Genomic DNA, 15401 nt, shown 5'->3' on the forward strand with positions numbered 1-15401 from the left:
GTTCTTACTACAAACTTGTAGATTCACACTGCTCAGGCTACTTATTGCAGAGATTGACCAGCTACAACAACACTACAATGATGGTCAATCTAGCCTATCACCTGGAAATATGCATTTATTAGACCACAGCCAAGCCTATTTGTTTAGATATTGTCTATGGCTCTTTTCATGCTATGGGCTGAGTCTTTGGGACACAGGTCATTTGTCTTGTGAAGCCTAAAATCTTTACTCTCTGGCCCTTTACAGAGAAAGATTGCTGATGGTGAACCTAGTATAAGTCTATCAGCAGTGACGATCACTTATTGAACATTTAGGTACATTTAGGTCTCAGAACCTCTGAAGTAGGAACCCAGTCTCATTTTTCCAAAAAGGAAAGAAAATGAAGCATAGAGAACTGTTGTTGTTGCTGTTGTTGAGTCACTCAGTCGTGTCCGACTCTCTGCAACCCCACGGACTGTACCCCGCCGGGCTTCCCTTTTCATGAGGATTTCCAGAAAAGAATATTGGAGTGGCTTGCCATGTCCTTCCCCAAGGAATCTTCCCAGCCCAGGGACTGAACCCATGTCTCCTGCAAGTCTCCGGCATTGCAAGTGAATTCTTCACCACTGAGCCTTAGTAAACCGCCAAAAAGCAACACGGACAAAGTGAGGACTCAAGCCTAGACGTGTACATTCATTTATTAACAGTTGCTGATCAACTGCTATGTGCTGGGCGTGCGCCAAGTGAAGAGAACAAAGCAGAAAAACCACTGCATCATTACATTGAGACTTCCCTGGCTGTTCAGTGGTTAGGAGATGGGTGCGCTGTCACTGCTGGGGCCCAGGTTCAATCCCTCGTTGGGGAACTAAGATCCTGCAAGTCACAGGGCCAAAAACAAACAAGAACAAAATACCCTGCATAATTTTTGCCTTGCGGAACTTATGGGGGATGGAGAGAAAGTGATGTTATATAGATAACCACATTAATGTATATATTATATATGATTACCAGTTGTGTGAGAAAAGCTATGAGAGAAAGAAAAAGAGGGGTCAGGGGCAGGCAGGAAGAGGGAGTCCCTTAGGCTGAATTCTCAAGGCAGCAGAGCCTGCGGTAAAGCTTACCCCGTTGTTGTTGTTGTTTAGTCACTGAGTCGAGTCTGACTCTTCTGTCACCCAGTGGACTGTAGCCTGCCGGTTCCTCTGTCCTTTGAATTAAAGGCTCTTTTGGGAGGTACAGACTAGGGCTACAAGGGAAAAGCAAGGAAGAGCAAGACAAGAAAGAGGGAAAGCAGATGCGAGGTGATGTTACCTAAGCTGGCAACAGTCCGGGGAAAAATATAGCCAATGGCTCAGATGATGGGCCATCAGGGGAAACGTGGCAAGTCATCCAGGAGAAGGAAGGGAGAGAGACTCGTCTGCTGGCTCCTTCTCATCTCCTGCCTTCCCTGAGGAAGGCCAGGTGATCCTCAGGAGAAAGCCTGAGGTGTTAGGAGGCCAGGTGATACTAAGGAGGTGGTGCTGTCCATTGAGAGAGTCGCCTCAGTACAGAGGGTCGGAAGAGGCTCAGAAAACCTAGGAGACCCACAAAGTGAGCCAGTCAGGGGCAGAGGTCAGGGAGCCTCTCTGAGGAAGTGACCTTTCCACTTGAAACTTGAGAACTGAAGGGAATGAATGGGAGGAAATGTTACACAGGCTGAGGTGAAAGGAACTGCAAAGGTCCTGAGGCCGGAGACAGATGGGCATATTTGGGGAACTGAAAAAGACTTGGGGCTCTGAAGTTCCACTCCACCGATCCATATGCCCACTCCACCATTTATGAACTGTGTGACCTGGGGAAGTTTCTGAATCTCTCTGAGCTTCTGTTTCTTCTCCAGGAAAATGGAGATCATCCTTGTTCTTATCTCACAGAGAGACTGTAGGATTAAGTTAAGCTGCATCAAGCATTCAAGTACTTAATACAGTCTCAGACTCATAACAGGCAAGCATAATGTTAGGCATCATTTTTATTATTATTACTACTACTGTTATTACTTAATCGGGCCTATTATTAATAAATTAAAATAGCTGGAGAAGGGCCCTGGAATTTGCATGCTCAGAATATTCCTGTGATGGTCTATATTACACTTCATCCTTCTGTAAAAGGTTTGTGCATCTACACCCTTACAAAACTTGCCTGCAGGGCAAGTGAATTTCCCAATTCTATTGTCAGATTTGGCCCATTGAATTTGTTTGGCAAGTGGACTGTGAGGCACACCCTGCAAAAGTCTAACATGACTGCGTACCTAAGGTTGCTTTCTTAGATTCTTGCCTTCTGCCCAACCAGCCCATTGTACCTTGGGATTGTTCTTCCAATGCAGTCACAGATCCCAAGAAAGCCTACGGAACTCACTCACAGTCAACCCACAGTCCCAGGCAGAGCCCATGATGACTGAGTGAAATTCGCTCAGTCGTGTCTGACTCTTTGTGACTCCATGGACTGTAATTCTACAGGCCAGAATACTGAAGTGGGTAGCCTTACCCTTCTCCAGGGGATCTTCCCAACCCAGGGATCAAACTCAGGTCTCCCGCATTGAAGTTGGATTCTTTACCAGCTGAGCCACAAGGGAAGCCCATGATGACTGTAGGCACCATGTAAAATGAAAGGAAAATAAATTTTAGTTATTATAATCACTGAGGTCTGGAGAGTAGGGAGTTCTTTGTTATGCAGCAAAACTGATAGATGCACTGTCTAATGATTCTTTTATGTACAAAACTGTTAGGTGGCAATAGTGATAAAGAACCTGCCTGCAAATACAGGAGATGTAAGAGATGCAGGTTTGATTCTGGGTTGGGAAGATACCTTAGAGGAGGGCATGGCAACCCACTGCAGTATTCTTACCTGGAGAATCTCATGGCCAGAAGAGCCTGGAAGGCTATAGTCCCTAGGGCCGGAAAGAGTCAAACACAACTGAGTGATTTAGCACACACACGAAAATATAAAGCACTGAGGTTTTACCATGGGCTCTTAAGGCAGTTTCTCTTGTGCAGGGACAGACGTCTGTGTAGAGGCTCAAGGAGATGCGTGTATGTATTGAGATGGAAGTATGGGAGATGACACTATCAGAGAATTAGCTCTACTGGCTGCCATTAAGAAATGCCCAGAGCTAACAATGAACACCTTCACTCAAATCTCTCAGCCCTCTTTTGTTAAAGGGGCAGCCCCTTCCTACCTTTGACACACACCCCGCCTTCTGCACATACCACCAGGGGTGATTTCTGTCCCCTCCTAGGCATCTCGAGATGGGCATTTTCATTTCCTGCTGACAGCAGAGGGGTTTGATATTGCCTTTCTAAGCTGCCAGATGGATGCTGTACTTTTTATTGTTGTCAATAACACTATCATCATCATTGTCATCATTGGGTTGGACTCAACAAATGCATCTTGATGTGATGAATTAATTTGGGGGATCAGAGTCCTGAGACCAAGGTCACTGGTCAATCACTGCCAAAAGCCCTGGAGAAAAAGAGAAGCTGGCAGTATTCAGCATCTGGAAGGGGACATCATCAGAGCTTGGTGACCTGGCATGAACCAGGCCCTCTGAATAGGCACTTCACAAAGACCCACAGAACTTTGCCAGCTTCAAGTCTCCACACTACCTCACTGACCCTCACTGAGTGACCACACCCAGGGCCTTCCAGTGACTCTGAGGGGAGCCATGCCACCACCACTAGCTGAGGTGACCATTCATTCTTTATCGGCATCACTGCAGTTTCATAGTCTCTCTACAGCATTTCATTCAGGCTTTCTTATCTCCCAAGCCTTTTATAACAATCCCCGCTCTTCTCATTCTTCTGACTATGCAGTCCAGGCAACTGGCTTTTCTTGCCTGCTTCCTTGCATGTCACAAACTGGCACTCCCCACAGCCTTAACTTTAATTAATTCTTTGTTTTGTTTGACGTCTAGCCAACAGCCAGCAACTCCCTGGGTTTTATTCCTGGTCACTCAAATAAATAAACTAAAAGTTAATTTGTTGTTCATTGATTATGATTAAGTGCAGAGTGGTATAACAGGAAATAATGTTTTTCTAGGCATCCACAGTAGCACAGTAGTGGTACTGGGTTTTGTTTTGGTTTAGTTTAGTCAGGAGCTGGGGGTCAGTATAGTTTTTCTTTAACGTCCATTATCCCATTTGATTCTCTCAATAGCCTGGCAAAGTAGACAGGATGGGAATTATTATCTGCATTTCACAGATGAGGAACCCAAGCTCAGAGAAAGCAAATGACTTGCCCAAGGAGACACAGCTCAGAAAAAGTTAACTGTGGCTAAAACCCAGTCAACTTGACTCTCAGTTCAGCCAAATGGTTGTGAGTGGCTCCATTTCCCATTATGTCACATGGGAAAATATTAATACTTTACATACTGTATCTGCCTTGACCTTTTCTGGGTTATCCAGAATGGTTTCCATGAACCTGCAGCTGTGTGAGATGCTCTATAAGAAAGATTTTCTGGGGCCAAATATGTCTGGACTAGGCTGTATGTACTATGCCCTCTCAGAGTTTCACTATGTTGATTAGCATATGACAGCCTCTGAGAAGTCCTGCTGTACATGACTTAAACATGTGTGTGACCCGGAATTGTCTGAATAGATTTGACCACAAGGCAAGAGTGGAAGCAGAGAAACCATATCCCAATGAAACAAGCAAAAGGCAGGGGACATCTGAAAGAAGGGAGATGGAGGCAGGGGTGGTCTGACAAATAGATTCTGGAATATTGCAGATGCAGAGCCAACCAGATTGGCTGGTAGATAGATAGATGTAGAGTGTAAGAAAGTGAGAGGAGACAAGATGTCCAAAGATTTTAGGTCTGAGCAGCTAGATGAGTAGAATGGCCACTTACTGAGAAGCTCTCCTGGACTGATCGCCCCACCTCCTTTTACAGCATCAGATCCCTGGCCTTCAGGTATTGCATCATTTTAGTTTCATCCTTGTGGTTGATATTTTTACAATGGGTGAGGACTTAATACTGTGTCCCCTGTGTCTGACACATTGTGGTCAATAAATATTTGCTGAATAAATGAATGAACATAGGCTACCATGTAGTAGCTGTTTAATAAATTTTAGCTACCATATTATTTGGAGAAAAAAATGGCAACCCACTCCAGCCTTCTTGCCTGGAGAATCCCATGGACAGAGGAGCCTGGCAGGCTACAGTCCATGGGGTTGTAAGAGTTGGACATGACTTAGCAACTAAACAAACCATATTATTAATCCATTTAATGCATCCTCAGTCACTAAGTCATATCCCACTCTTTGCAACCCCATGGACTATTCCCCGCCAAGCTCCTCTGTCCCTGGAATTTCCCAGGTAAGAATACTGGAGTGGGTTGCCATTACCTTCTCCAAGGGATCTACCCAACTCAGGTCTCCTGCATTGGCAAGCGGGTTCTTTACCACTGAGCCACCAGAGAAGCCTAATCCATCTAGTTCAGTTCAGTTCAGTCACTCAGTCATGTCTGACTCTTTGAGACCCCATGGACTGCAGCATGCCAGGCCTCCCTGTCCATCACCAACTCCCAGAGTTGACTCAAACTCATGTCCATTGAGTCAGTGATGCCATCTAGTATGTGAGTATTATTAACTTTACTTGCTGATTTAGTATGAAGTGGGGTGTTGGAGAGAAGGAGAAGAGCAGTAACTGCTAATGGGAAGGAAAAAATGATCAGAAGACATAGTTCTAATGGAAGCCCTGCCCCTATATTTCTGTACTTGGATGAGTTCCCTCCCCTCTCTGAGTCAGTTCTTCCAATCCTATTCAAGAAGGGGTAGAACAATATGATTTCCATCAACCCTGCACTTTGCCACCCATAAGTCTAAGTAGAAGCCATGACCTGTGTCCTCAGGAACGTGCCATGCAGCACCCTGCCCAGTACAGACTGGCTCACCAAATGCTTCATCATCCAGTGCAGCCTAAGTCCTTTAAGTACACGGTACAGAGGAAAACAGCGGTGACTGGAGTTGCTAAGATGGCTTCCTGGAGGTTTTCCTTCTTCCTCCTTCCAAGAGCCTGAAGTAACAAATGAATATGGTGACATTTGCTTTTCCTGGTTTCCTTATCCTCAATTCAGCTGACAAGTCTTCAGTAAGAACTTGCTTTTTTCCTGCTCCCAAAGAAGGACCACTGGGCAAAATTCATTGCTCTTCTAGACCTCGCTATTCTCTGAACCTTATTTCCTACATCAGAACTAGTACTTCTCTTTTTATCTAGATAGATATTCAAAAACAAAAGTTACATTTCTCATCTGAGCCTTTTTTGAATCATTCTCCCCAAAGGCTAGTGTTGGCTTCCTGGATCTGGGCAGCTTGTGTGACCAGTTGTCTCACCATAGTGCATCCAATGGACCCATAAGGTTTCACTAGCTCTGTGAGAGTCCTTCCAGACGAGGCTGCTGGGCAAATGTTGTTCAGCTTCAGTTCATTCAGCGTTGTCCTCACTTGGTTGCACAGAGCAAATATCTACGCTGAAAGATTCTCCCTCTGGGGACCATCTACTCTATCATTGCTTTTCTTGGTACAAATGTTTTCAAAAAGTCCCCTGGTGTTAAGACCCTGCTTGCCTCTTTCTCTCCCCAGAAGAGGTCACTACTTGATTAAGAAAAACAGTATCTTGACCCCAACCCTCAGCCCCCCACTGCTATTTAATGAGCAGTTCTCAGCAGTTAACAGCCAAAACCCAAAACCCATCCAATCCTTCCTAATATTCTCACCATTGATTTTATTGTCACTGTTACTGTGAAAAATATTCATATCACCACATCAGTCTTACTTTGCAAAGATCCCAGCATGACAGTCATTTTATTTCTTCCTCAAACTGACCCTCATGGCTACATAGCCTAGTTTGTAGGTGGAAAGACTGAAGAACAAGGAGATGAACTGGCTTACATAAAGATTATCAACCCATGTCTTCTTTTTTTTAAATTGTTTACATTTTTTTTTTATTAAAGGACAAGTGCTTTACAGAATTTTGTTGTTTTCTGACAAACCTCAACATGAATCAGCCATAGGTACACATACATCCCGTCCCTTTTGAACCTCCTTCCCTTCTCCCTCCCCATCCCACCCCTATAAGTTGATACAGAGCCCCTGTTTGAGTTTCCTGAACCATATTTGCTTGCTGTCTATTTTACATATGGTAATGTAAGTTTCCATGTGACTCTCTCCACACACCTCACCCTCTCCTCCCCTCGCCTCACATCCATAAGTCTGTTCTCTATGTCTGTTTCTCTGTTGCTCCCCTGTAAATAAATTCTTCAGAACCATGTTTCTAGACAAGTTCAGGTGTTGAAAGAAGAGGCATCAGAGTTCATTGGCTGAGCCACTCTTCTAAAAGCAGGGGAGAAAGACTGGAATGTGGTGATAATTCAAGACAAGAAGTGCCCCCCATAAAGACAGAAGAGAGGTGATTTGAAAGCCAGTGGCTAAGCCAGAGAGTAACCCAATATCCTTTCTATTTTCAGGATTCCCAGAAAGTAAACAACGGGGCCCAGCTGCAAAGACAACGGCAGCAGAAGAGCCCACCAGGCCATCATAGGGATGGGATCAAAGATCAGTCTGATGCCCCATGGATTCTTTGTCAGCAAATGAAGTGCCTGAATTGCACAGGTATGTCATTGTCAGCGAGGGGTTTCAAGGAGCATATAGACAAGAAACAGGGGAGAGGGGACGGGTTTTACTGGAAGTTTATCAGAGACTCACAGAACAAGAGGCTTAGAGAACAAGATCATAATTGTGTGGATAATTAAGGACGAGAAAACGCAACAATGATCTTAGAGGAAAAAGGAAGAATGCAGTTGAACACAACCATCAAAGCTGACCTAGTTGTCGGTGAATTCTAAGGGGTCATTTAGCTTTGAAACCTCAGAAGCAAGAGTCATACAGCTGGGATCCCAAATCTGAGAATTCAGGCCTCAGAAGCATCTAATGGACCAAGGCCTGGATGTTTACTCAGCTCTGGTGGCTTAAGGATGAGGGTTGAGTGTATAGTCTCTGAGATCTGTGGGAGGCAGAGGCCCCTACTCTGCGACAAGACTACAGAAAAGATGCTGTACCAATAGAGAAGAAGGTTGGGTGCTGGACAGCTCCCTAAAACGAAGTTCAAGAGAGCCCACCACACGTCAGTTTGGTATGCATCCTTATAAATCCAATGGTTCTTCCAAAATGTCCTAGAAGATGTGGAGCACTCTATCATTCATGGTCCATGTCAGCATTATCCATAATTTAATAAGCACCTCGTGTGAATTGAGTAAGGGAGTAAGTACTATATACACATATTATCACAATAGATTTTCAAAACAGGCCTACAATAGTTCTTATTCACTCTATTTTGTAGAAGAGGGACCTGAGACTCAGAGAGGCAAGATAACTTTTCCAAGACTACACAGTTCACCGTTAGAATTACAACCCAGACCTTGACATCTATGCAAAACTGCAGCTCTTTCTACTTGATACCAAGATCTCTGGGCAAGACCAGGTAACATGAATTTCCAAGCAAGAGGTCTTTGATGGAAGAGGAATTAAGAAGCTGTGGCAACCAAGTTGCAAAAGACACTTTTGCTAGGAGTCTGAACCAACTTAACATCTGACATCATCCCCCAAAATGAGAGGAAAGTAATAAACTGTTGGGAGCATTATTTCTGGTGTATGTGTTTTATTATATGATTCAAACAATAAATAGACAAGTGTGTGTTGAGCAGTACACTGGTCTAAGTGGCGTGTTTTTAGTATTTTAAAGTCTTTACTGAATGTGTTACAATATTGCTTCTCTTTTATGTTTTAGTTTTTTGACCATGAGGTACGTGGGGTCTTAGCTCCCCGACCAGGGATTGAACCTACACCTCCAGCACTGGAAGACAAAGTCAAAACCACTGGACCTCCAGGAATGTCCCAAGACACTGTATTATTAGATCCTATGGAGGATGCAAGAAGGTGTAAGCCAGGATGTTTCTCTGTTTTCATTCAAACACCTTGAAATCTCACTGTCTTCCTATATGCTTAGAAAGGTCACTACTAATTTGAATTATACTGGTTCAGATATGAAGTGACAAGGGTCCCCAGGAAGGATACTCAAGAAGGTTAACATCTGAGCTCTCCACTAAAGGTTAGATTTCAACAAGTGAAAGAGAGATAGGACAGCATCCTAGAAGAGATAATGCTAAATGCAAAGGCAGAGAGAGAGCTTGTTCCAGCCAGAGCTGAGAGGTGATAATTTTATGGAGTGAGATAATTTAAAAAAGATACTGCAATAAGTATATAAGTGATTTTGAATCCGAGGTAAAGGAGCTTGGCATTTATAGTAAAAGCTAAGGGAATCTGAAGGAGGCATTTGGACTAGTCAGGGACAAGTCCAGCACCAACTACAGTGCTCAGAACCATGTATTTGATACATGTTTCCTAAGTGAAGGAATGAAAGAATACCTTGTATAGGATGTTCTGACAAGGAAAGAAAGAGAAAAGAATAAAAAACACCACTTATGACAATAGCAGCCTACATGATATAAGTAGAAATAGAAAAGCTATATGGAAAGTTTGGAAGCAGTGAAAAAGACGTCATAAAAGGAAAAGAGGCTTATTCTGATTCTAGCATCATTTCCTGAGCAGTAGTTTACACCAAGAAGAGATGGGCAGGGAGTCTTCAAATAACCTCAAAATTCAAGAACCCATATATCTACCAGCAGAGCTAAATATGCCTATACATGTCTCTGGAAGACCAGAGACTGGGTCAGAAGAAGGAAAGGAGAAGCAGAATTTCTAAAAGCAGAAAGTAAAATATATGAAAATGAGTACATGCTAAGCTTCAGAGTTCATGTTTCACCTTTCTGTTGACTGGGTAGTTGATATTCAATTTACCTGTGATCTTATTATGCCCACTTTGCTGAGGGCAAAAATGAGGCTTGGGGACTTGACTCCAGGAAAACTGATTCTAAATCTTGGTTGGTTTTGTTGTTTCTTTGTTTCTATTTTCCCATATGGAAAAAGAAGAAAGTAGGTGAAGAGAAAAATAGAAAGATGAAATCCTAGGAAGTCTCGTCGGTAGATGTCGGAAAATCCATGGTAGGCTGTGCCTTGCAAGGACCCATACTCGAACCCATGCTGAACTTTTCTCTTTGACGTAGGTATGTATAATCATCTGCTTACCTAGGAGAAATAGCAGTGAGTGATAATCATTTTCTCTCCTGAGAGTTAGTAATTTTGTTTTTTCTCTTTTAATGCAAAGAGATTTTATATATGCAGCTGATATTTTTTTAACAAGTCTGTGTTGAGTCAATAAACATCTACTTTCTCCATTTCTCCTCTCTGTGCCATTCAGTCATCAAATTCCAACAGATGTCAGGGATTTCTCACCCAAGCCCACCAGCCCCAGAATGACATAAGAAAGAAAGTGAAGTCACTCAGTCATGTCTGACTCTTTGCAACCCCATGGACTGTAGCCTACCACGCTCCTCTGTCCATGGGATTTTCCAGGCAAGAGTACTAGAGTGGGTTGCCATTTCCTTCTCCAGAGGATCTTCCCAACCCAGGGATCGAACCCGGGTCTCCTGCATTGTAGGCAGATGCTTTACCATCTAAGCCACCAGGGAAGTCAATATAGAATGACACAAAGCTACAGTAATTCTCATCAAACAAGATCTGACCACTGGGAAGAAGTCCCATAACTTTAGCAATTTGGTTTCTTGGGAAGAGCCCCCAAAACGTTAACTTTCCCTCCTTGGAAGGATCAGAAACCTGGGAGAAGTCATAGATGGTGTATTCCTTGTGACCAACATCCTTCTTACCAAGGGGATGACAGAGATTTCATAAAAGCTTTACGAGACACAGTGAAGTACAGGCTGTCGGCCAAGTCGCCTTCACAAAGACCAGTTGTTGCCATCACTCCTCTAATAAAGTTTCAACAGAAAGGTTGTTCAAACTCTTTTCTGTGTCTGCTAGGTCTTGGGAGGCCTTGTCATGATTCATTCAGACTCACCAGGTTCTGCCAACGAGCAGGAGATGATCCTGAGCTACCCTCCACCAGTGACTTAGAAACTGATCTGAAAAACGTGCTTCAATTTAACACCACAAACAGCTGGCTGTTGTTGTTCAGTCACTAAGTCGTGTCTGACCCTTTTTGTGACCCCGTAGACTAGCCCCCCAGGCCTCTCTGTCCATTTCTGGAGTGGGTTGCCATTTCCTTTTCCAGGGGATCTTCCTAGGGATCAAACCCACTTTTTCTGCATTGGCAGCAGATTCTTTACCACTGAGCCACCAAGGAAGCCCTATTATTTGATGAAGAACTTGGTAAAGCCTTTTTTTAAAGGACAACTAGGCAGCATTTATCAAAAGTGTGATAAAGTACATTCCCCTTAAACCAGACATGCCACTACTAGTGGGTTAGTCTATACTAAAAATTAGATGCAAAAATTTTAAAGGATAAGGATGTTCATTTCAGAGTCATTTTTAATGAGGGCCCCCGAGAAGCAACCCATGTATCTATAAACAGGGATTTGTTGAACACACTGTGGTATATTCATGTGCTAAGTTGTGTCCGACTCTTTACAACCCTATGGATTGTAGCCCGCCAGGCTCCTCTGTCCATGGGATTCTCCAGGCAAGAATACTGGAGTGGGATACCATTTCCTTCTCCAGGGGATCTTCCTGACCCAGGGATCAAACCCGCGTCTCCTGTGTCACTTGCATTGCAGGTGGATTCTTTACCACAGAGCCACGTAAGAACATTGTGGTGTATTCACACTATATAATATTCAGTGCTCATTCAAAATAGTATAAAAGTTTTTTCACTGACCTGGCAGGAAGTTTATGATATATTTTTAAGTGGAGAAAAATGATTTAAAAATAATAGTTGGATTCGTATTGCATTTTTATTCAAAAATACAACACATTGAAATAGTCATATATTCCTAAGTGCATATATTATGAATATAGTAAATAAAAAAAAAAAAACTGTGGATGATGGTACTGGGATAGCCTGGTGCCCACAGTAATGGCACTGCCCTAAGATTTGGCATATCTAAAGTTAGGTAACTCTAAAGCCCCTGAATAGAAGAGAGAGGGTTTTTTTGGGTTTTTTTGAAGTGAGTGCCATCCCGCCTGCTGTCCATTTTCCAGAGGGAAAAAAAGGGCACCTCTTGGAAATCAAGCATTAAAAGTAGAGATTTCCTCCTTGGATCTTTTGTCTCTGGGACATGGTCCTCAAAAGTTTTTAAGACTCGTAACCCTAGAGAATGAACTAGTTAAGGAAGAAGAATGTCCAGGTATTTCCAGTGCTGAATTTTCTCTGCACAACCCCTAAGGAGGTTGTAAGTGCTTTTCTATTTTTGATCTGTTCTGGGGAATCAATATTAGCAATAGTAATCACTACATTTACAGGGCCAGGTGCTTTGTGTCTAGTACCCAATGCTCCCCACAGCTACAGGTGAGATGGGAGGGAGTATCCCTGTGTCGCAGGAAGGAATAGCTACCATTCCTGAGCATTTGGAGAAGGAAATGACAACCCACTCCAGTATTCTTGCCTGGAAAATCCCTTGGACAGAGGAGCCTGGCAGGCTACAGTCCATGGTGTCGCAAGAGTTGGACACGACTTAGCTGCTAAACCACCTGAGCATTTACGTGAAGCCAGATAGTCTCCTAGGGCCTCTACTCAGAGTCTCTTGTGATCCTCGTAAGAACCTTTAGAAATAACTGTATCAGGAAATCCCTGGAATCCAGTGCTTAGGAGGGCATGCTGTCACTGAATAGGCTCAGGTTCAGTCCTTGCTTGGGGAACTAAGATCCCACAAGTCAAAAGGAGAAGTAAAAGAAAGAATGGTGTTCCCTCCACTTCACCACTGAGGGTACTGATGAAGGGCTATGGAGAGACAAGTAAGGTCACAAGGTCACAGCGTGTTCATGGTGGAAATGGGATTCAAATTCAGGTATTATGGCCCTCAGTTCAGTTCAGTTCAGTCGCTCAGTTGTGTCCGACTCTCCGCGACCCCATGAATCACAGCACGACAGGCCTCCCTGTCCATCACCAACTCCCGGAGTTCACTCAAACTCATATCCATCGAGTCGGTGATGCCATCCAGCCATCTCCTTCTCTGTCGTCCCCTTCTCCTCCCACCCCCAATCCCTCCCAGCATCAGAGTCTTTTCCAGTGAGTCAACTCTTCGCGTGAGGTGGCCAAAGTATTGGAGCTTCAGCTTTAGCATCAGTCCTTCCAGTGAACACTCAAGACTGAAGCTCTAAATACTATGCTCTATTCCCAAAGGACACAATCACGAGAAGGAGGTTTATCCCTACTCAAACCGAAGTGTTGCATCAAGGAACAGAATGAACTGGAGCCAACCTGATAGTGCTGTTCTTGTTCAGTCGCTGTCCCACCTGACTCTTTGCAACCCCATGAACTAGAGCTAGGTTTCCCTGTTCTTCACTCTCTCCTGGAGTTTGCTCAAACTCATGCCCATTGAGTTGGCGATGCTATTTAATCATCTCATCCTCTGCTGCTCCCTTCTCCTTTTGCCTTTGATCTTTCCCAGAATTGGGGTCTTTTCCAATGAGTCAGCTATTCTTTTGGGCTTCCCAGGTGGCTCCAGTGGAAAATAACTCCCCTGCCAGTGCAGGAGACATTAGAGACATGGGTTTGATCCCTGGGTTGGGAAGCTCCCCTGGAGAGATACACGGCAACCCACTCCAGTGTTGTTGCCTGGAGAATCCCATGGACAGAGGAGCCTGGTGGGCTACAGTGAATAAAGTTGGAAAGAGTCAGACACAACTGAAGCAACTTAGCACGCACACAACCTGAGGGAAGCACAAGGATTAAAAGGGAAACCGCCCCACCCCCAAATGTAAAGTCAAATCTCACAGGGACAGGTGAACACTGGCCTGCCCTGCACCACCCTGCCCACCCATGATTCTCCATCCAATGCTCATTTTGGGGTCTCTGCTCTCCATTTTATTCTTTCGTAACGTCAGTTCATCTGATACACATTGCTGACCCAGGAATAGAGTGAGGTGCTGAGGTTACAAGGCTAAGGTGCTCCCAGCCTCCCGGTGAACATGCCAAGAGATTGGATTCTGGACTGTGACAGACATGTGTGCAAGAGTCTGCAGAACAGAGAGGAGGGCTAGGGCAAGCAAAGCCCAGGGACACCTACATCTTTGTCACAGGTTGACAGGCATTGATCCCAGCATATTTTCGGGCTTCTTGCCACTGATGTGAAAGTGGGAAGTGCTTTGGTCTTACCATTGAAACAAGCTAAGATGTTTGAGGCAAGAATCTCTTAGTGGATCCCCTGAGATCACAGATGGACATCCCACATGGTCATCATCAGCTGTTCACCTCTCTCTGACTATCAGAATAGTGACAATAGCTGAAGTGGCTGAAAAGCATCAAATAACCCTGAACCACAGACCAAGGCTGCCTTTAGACCCAGTATAATAGACTTGTCCCTCTCACCACATGTATCATCTCTTCTAAAAGCTCTTTCAACTGGATATATATGCCCAAACATACACACATGCCCTGCTCATCTCCCCTCAAACACATCCACTCATACATGAGCACAGATTCTCCTGAAGCAAATATTATTTTTAAGTACTTGAGGCCAGTGACCTGAGGGTCTGTAGAACTTGAATTCCTGCAGCAGCGATTTTCCTTTCAAGCCAAGATCAGATGCAAGTCAATATGTGTGGCCTGGATGCTGTGTCACTGAGTAAGAACTGCATGTGGACGGTGTCAAATTGAGCCCAGCATGCAACTGATCCATAATTGTGTTCGCTAAGAGCATTTAGCCTTCCGGCTCCAGGCTCTCTGATGTCTGTCTCAGAATTGTGTCAGAAGCTAATGGCAGAAAAAGAGCCCGTGTCATTTAGCTTAATTGAGCAATCATTAGGACTTCCTCCAATAAAGAAAGTAGGCAGGGGGTGGTGGTGGAGGGTGGGGTGGGGTCAGCGAGCAACTGACTTCCCTGGAGCTATTCAGGAGTCTTGTGCCCGGGGTCTACCTTACACAGGACAAATACATCTGAAGTTGCCCAACTTCCCAGCCTGATCTAATTAGTAAACACCTTCAAAGGGATCAAGTCTACCACACACAGCAAAGGTGGGCAAATAAATATTTAAAGAGCACATCTGTGTAGGTGGAGCGGGGAGAGGAAAAACAGATTGGAAACAAATATGAGTTCACTTTGGGAGCTCTGTTGTGTAATTGTCCTTGCCCTTGCCCCTGCACTGGCCAAACTTGCCCCTTCTCCTGGGTTTCAGTGGGACCTGACACCCGAGACGCTCAGCCACCCAGCCTCCAGAAAGAACTACCCCAATACACAGACTCAACCTGGCTTAACCCTGGTCACTCAAAACCACCATTGTTTTGGATGTAAGAATTGAATGAGATCTATATAAAGGCCTATTAA

The 15401-nt window shown here is 44.3% G+C and overlaps 1 long non-coding RNA gene across 1 annotated transcript in view; it reads left to right on the top strand.

Annotated features, from left to right (window-relative positions):
• LOC129560441 (uncharacterized) overlaps positions 1 to 10346 on the top strand; it is a 37353-nt gene extending 27007 nt beyond the window's left edge. The window contains exons 2-4 of the long non-coding RNA XR_008686765.2: positions 7473 to 7617; positions 8792 to 8942; positions 9991 to 10346. This is a non-coding gene — a long non-coding RNA (uncharacterized LOC129560441). The remainder of the gene's footprint in view (positions 1 to 7472; positions 7618 to 8791; positions 8943 to 9990) is intronic.
• Positions 10347 to 15401: the final 5055 nt, after the last annotated feature.

The sequence above is a fragment of the Moschus berezovskii genome, chromosome 16 (genome assembly GCF_049115385.1).
Source record: "Moschus berezovskii isolate FMDL1 chromosome 16, NW_MosBer_1.0, whole genome shotgun sequence".
NCBI classification, from domain to species: domain Eukaryota; kingdom Metazoa; phylum Chordata; class Mammalia; order Artiodactyla; family Moschidae; genus Moschus; species Moschus berezovskii.